This window comes from Palaemon carinicauda, chromosome 3 (genome assembly GCF_036898095.1).
Source record: "Palaemon carinicauda isolate YSFRI2023 chromosome 3, ASM3689809v2, whole genome shotgun sequence".
NCBI classification, from domain to species: domain Eukaryota; kingdom Metazoa; phylum Arthropoda; class Malacostraca; order Decapoda; family Palaemonidae; genus Palaemon; species Palaemon carinicauda.
Window position 1 is genome coordinate 82,510,000 of NC_090727.1, and position 6,064 is coordinate 82,516,063.

A 6,064-nucleotide genomic window follows, 5' to 3' on the forward strand; every position below is an offset into this window, starting at 1 on the left:
AGGCCAAACTTCCAACTCTCCTCAGGAGTGAAGTATCCATGAAGTTGAGCGTTATACCCTTCCCTGATACAATTACTTGGTAATAGTAAGCAATCAAAGAGAACTGTCAGAGAACAGAGTATCTGGCTCATAACGAGACAAGGCTGCTCGTTCAAATCCAAAATGGGAATCTTTGCCAGGGGTAAAGTGGTATGAACATCAAGTGATACATAATAAAAGAACCATTTTTTAGTATATCATTAAATACTGAAGGAATGAGGTGAAAACCCAAAGCAGGCTTCAAGTCCAATCAAGATCATCACCTGCCTTAAAATTCTTTAGCAAATAATGTCGAGAACAATTAGGCTTGAGGCTAGAACCAGCGCATGTCCCATGAGAACTGAGTTAGGTAATTTGTTGTGCTACCATCATAATGCCTATCACTGAGGGTGTCCAAAGGCTTGAATGTGCCACCTTTAAGGTAATTGTCCAAAGATGGGTTTTCCCTTCCATTTGCCAGCTTGAGGAGATGTACTACCAAGTGGTTTTGCAGAACGCTGGGGTTGCGGCAAGCCTACACGTATTGTGTTCTTAGCCCTAGCGACGCTTCCCGAGGATGTATAAATTCTTACGATAGTTTCCCTTAATTAGAGACGGTGTTTCTGAACACATTCTTTGGACCGGTCAAAACTCGAACAAAATGGTTTGGGGGTCTAGTATTACCAAGTAGTTTTGCGGAAACTAAGGTTACGGCAATCCCATGTAAATTGTGTGCTTAGGGGGGGTCCCTAGAGAGACTTTCCCTAAGCATGCATAGATTCTTCTGAAAGTCTTTATTACTTATTAAGAGACTGTGTCACTGACTAATTTCTTCCGGAGTGGCCAGAGCTCGTGAACAAAGAGGGAGTGATATGTCTCAGCTATTTGTTCTATCAGAAAAACTAACACTGCTCTATGGGACAGAAAAATAAGTTGTTCGTGGGACTGGGAACCTCTTTGAGAGATGCTATTGTGAAAGAGGTAACCTGAGATCTTTTCCCACCAGAGTTTAGATTTGTTCAAAGAACCAGTAACAGGAAAGGTGGCAGATCCAGTGATAACATGTCGTTAGTTCGTCCGGGGGAGGGGAGTTCTAATTACCTCAAACAAGGACCCACCTCAAGTTCTAGAACTAGATCTGAACTTCCAAGATTAAGATGGGATCTGTTTCAAAATTGCCAAACAGTCCTTAATCAAGGAGTAGTCTTGGAAGGCTCCCCATTCTAGAGTCCCTAGTAAGGGTTCTATTTGACCTGAACAGTCTTCGTTGCTGACTATTTCCATGGAAAACTACCGTTAGTTTCCTATGTGACACGTCAAGCAAACTCACTGCAACTAGTCTAAGAGTGATTACTTACAGCACTCTTTTATTGGTCCGGTCGTCTTCTCGAGTTTATCTTGATAAGTTTCAAACCTGATGACGGTTTCTTATATCTAACAAGTTGTGGTGTCCATCTGACTCCATTGGATTGCCTGGTCTTATATTCCTGAGTCAAGGGGGGAGGAGGACATCAGCCATTACCAAAGTATTGGTTGAGAACGTTGGCTGAAAAGAAATCTGGCAAAATTAAAAGATTCAAGACAGAAAAACATTCGAGGGCAAGCTTAATTAGGAGGTATAGAGGACATAACTCAACTGGTCATACCTGGTTCATACTCGTAGATAGTTATGACTGGTCCTACTCGGTGATGACCCAACTCCGCAGGGGGAATAACTGGTTTAGGCCTCTCCATGAACATCTATGCCAGGCTTCCTGACAGGAGTAAATGCGTATCTTACGGCTCTAAAAGTCCTCATCCATAAGTGACTTCTTAGCTTTTCCGGAGAAGCTATCTAGCCTCAGAAGGGAGTACCGAAGTCCTGTTTAACAGATGGACGGGAAAGACAGGAGGTCAACTTACGATTTCACAGTTGAGCTTTTATTCTTGATACAACATGGTCCCCAAAGGATATGGGAAGCCAAGGTTCCTCTGACAGAAGAGGGGTTCTGTGTACTCATAGTCTTCCGAGGCTAAACAAGACCCTCATTGAGGATACTCTCGTATATAGCCGAGACATAGCTTCTCAGGATGGGTAAATATTTTCCCGGAGAAATAAGGTTCCGTCATCTAAAATCTGGTTTTGGGGATACTTTCTCTTTATGAAAACAGGAAAGTTTCCGGTTTATGGTCAGACATCTGATCGTCACCACGTGGGGCTGGCTCCATTCCATATTCTAGAGAATTAAAGGGCCCATACTTCCATAACCTAATTTTCATGTCATGATCTTGAGTCTAGTCAAGGGTATATGTTTGAAACAGTACTCTTCTTCTCAGAAGGTAGTATCTTAAGAGATTTTCCTTCAGGTAGCCTTGGAAAGGGCTTGCATCAGGTACCTCACCAGAGCTTTGGGTAACCAACAGCCTGAAACCAACTTTTCTCTATTTGTTATCCCAACTACTAAATAAAAAAGAAGTGGGATATATCTAAACGAAAGCCTACCTCCTACTGTGAGGATGAATGAAATGGAAACTTGAACCAGGTTCTTCCCTTGCCTGCAGATGGTATTAGAATACTCTTGAGGAAGTGGATGTCTAACACTGGAGGACAGAGATGTCCTCCTCAACACAGTTAGTGGAGATGTATCTAGTCTAACCATGGTAGGGAAGGAAAGAAAAAGGGGAGACCTATATCCTGAACATGCTATATCAAGGTTCAGAGACTGGTCCTCGACCAATTTTACTCTCTCTTTCCGCACTTTAACGTCCACTCCCTACCTGTGGTAAGCCCGGGAAGGCACATATTACTAGTAGGAGCCATTGAACCTGCAGCCTTTACCTTCCAGTGGTCCGAATAGTTTGAACTATTGGATATGACTGTATCTTACACAATTCTCTCTGTGGGAGCTGAGAGGGTGGCATACCAGTTGTTGTATCTCTTCCTACCAAGGTAGTTTGTTACCATCTTGCTATCTTTACTATTGCCGACTACCTCTGCCTGGGAGAGCAGAAAGGGGGAATTCACCAAATCAGACTTATAACTCTCCAGGGGGCAGCTGTTCCAAGCCTCTGGCCAAGATCACATCACACCTTTTTAAGACAGTTCCCTCATAGAGGGACGGCCTGAAGTGAAAGGATTTCTTAGAGTTTTGACCCTGCTCATGACAAATCTTCTAATTGACATAAGACATAACGATCCTTTTGATTTTCCGTAGTCGCATAGCAGGATACAGTGTTGCTCTAGACCAATGGTCGAGCCATGATCAGGTATGGATCGCAAACATTGCTGCTAATTCCATGTTCACTATTTCAGTGCTTGAAGAAACGGAGGAGAATGTAGTTACGTCCTTTATCTAGGCAGATGGAACTAGGCTAGTAAAGTTCACTTGGAACATTAATGGTCTCTGAAAGACCTCAGATGGTGCAAATAAATTTTTGCTCAAACGGGGCCAGAGGTAGTAACCCTGGGACCTGTTGGCTTCAAGAATTCTCAGAGGCCGAGAATTTAGTACATACTTGAACACATACTTGTGTTCAGGATTCCGTGCTTGCTTCTGGAATCCTTTCTCCCGGTTTTTCCTCAGCGGCAGGTTTCTCATGTGGAGAGACTGTTATATTCTCTAGGTGATGGATGATGCTTCTAATGCTCGTAGCTTAAGGCGTCTCTGACCGACAAGGTGGTTTCCTAAAGGGTTTACCTCTGTTGGGTTGGCACCAATGCTCTCAGCAGCGGCCAGCGTAGGGTTGACATTAGTCCTGTTGTCAAGGTTATAAGGATTACCTAATTCATCTCGAACGTTCTTCCCTTCTCTAGCTGTAAACATATTGAGGCGATTTAAGAAGGTGGAGAGAGGCCCAAGGAAACTTTTTCCTGGCTCAATATGTGCAGCTGAAGTATGGGTTTCCTTTCCCGGATTTGGACTATTACCGTACAAGCAAAAGGTTTATCGACTGGAAGGCCTCTGCCTTGTCTTCGACACGAACCTCGTTACACTTCTTAGCAAGGTTGACTGGAGTTCCGTAGGGCAAGAGATTTTTTTCACATCTCTACCTCTCAATATTCGTGAAGGGGAATCCCGAGCAGACGATCATTCATATCCACGGGGGTCACAGTTTGGGCCACCGCCTAGACCTTGATGTGTTGGAGAAAAGTTCTCTTGCCTAAAACCAGCACATGATTTGACCTTGCTGGGAATACCCTGGGATTAGTTGTACGCTTGTCTTGCACGTGAAGAAAATTCTTCTTGCGCAGAAAACTTAGCGGCCGTGATGATGTCATCCCAAGCTGAGATGGCAGGGCGTAAGGATTTATCTGGCTGAACAATGTTCCTGCCTGAATTCTGACAAGTGTTAGTTTCCGTAATTATCCTATTCGACTTCCCTACTCTAGTAGTTAAGGAAGGAGAAGGTAAGTGAAGAAGAATGCGTAGTTAGGGAAGCTTCGGGGTTTAGAAGCAGCTGATGCGGTCCGACCACCAGTTCAGATACGACCGCTAAGAGAGCTATTGGATCCTTAGACTGGCGAGACAGTAATACATTTTATCCATCTCCTTGGTTCAAGCTCATTTCTTTTTTTGCCTACACATACACCGAATAGTCTGGCTTATTCTTTACACATTCTTGTCTTTCCTCATACACCTGACAACACTGAGATTACCAAAATTCTTCCTTGCTCAAGGGGCTAATTACTGTACTGTAATTGTTCAGTCGCTACTTTCATCTTGGTAAGGGTAGAAGACAGACTTTAGCAATGATAAGCAGCTCTTCTAGAAGGACACTCCTAAATCAAACCATTGTTCTCTAGTCTTGAGTAGTGCCATAGCCTCTGTACCATGGTCTTACTCTTGGGTTACAGTTCTCTTGTTTGAGGGTACACTCGAGCACACTATTCTACCTTTTTTTTAATGGTGTGTTGGGCAGGCTTAATAGAAGGGCCATGGATGCCTGGTGGTTTACCAAGAGGTTGTCTTTTACTCATCCGTTTCTTTTTCTTTTCAAGCCCATCCTTACTATCTTCCCGTTAGTTGAAGTGGCTATCCTGGAGGGTATTTAGCCTTGCATGGTGTATCGGCTCCTCCATGTTGACCAGTTTTTCTGATATTTTTTCTATATTCTATGGGTTTCATCAATTTCTTTATTTATAATTCTCTACATATTGTTTTCGTTATCATTCTTGTTAATTTAGTTTTTAAGTATGAGTATCTTTTTTTATTACCATTAATTCTTATGCTGTCTGGAGACATTGAGCGAAATCCGGGGCCAGTATGTCTTGAATTTCGTCCATGTCATCTGCTATATAGCAATATTCGTGGTCTTCACACAAATATTCAAGACCTTATAGCTGCATCCAGACAGTAAGATGTTCTTTAGGGCTCAAAAACTTTGGTTCCTAATATGATGCACTCATCTGAGCTTCTTATAACTGGTTTAAGGAAGCCAATAATTTTGAAAAGGGATGCCTTTCCTAGGGCAGGGGAATGGCGGTGTATATTAAGACCGAGTACCCAGCTCCTCATAAGTGCTGCTTTGAATGTGGATGGTTTTATCTTCAATTGTCTTCTTACCGTTATGGCTTAGATACAAGATGATAGAAAGGCCTCTTTTGTTGGCAATTTCAATGCTCACCATAGGGAGTGATTAAATTCTGGTTCTCCTACCAATACAAGCAATTATAATTTCACTTAAATAATTGAGAAAACAATCGGAAGCGCAACCTAACCTGACAACGGGAAAGGTGCTTCCCTCGTAAGTACACTATTGGAGGTCCATGAAAGGTGAGCGGTCTTGAGAAGAGAAAGACCTTAGTCAATCTCTGAGAGGTCACACTCCCTTCGCTCAGTAATCTATACGTTTCCCGTAGGAAGAGGGAAAGGCGAATAAAACAGTTGAGGTCCAAACGATGACGATTTCCCTGCCGTGGCGGCTGAGTCAACGGTAGGTTATCTGCCGATGGGGAAGACCGATGGACAAGGGGGGAGAGGTTGGAAGGAAAGGTTCCCCTGCCTTGCGCCAGTGTCTTGAGAACCTGTCGTTACGTATCACACGCACAGCACAAACACTGGAAAGG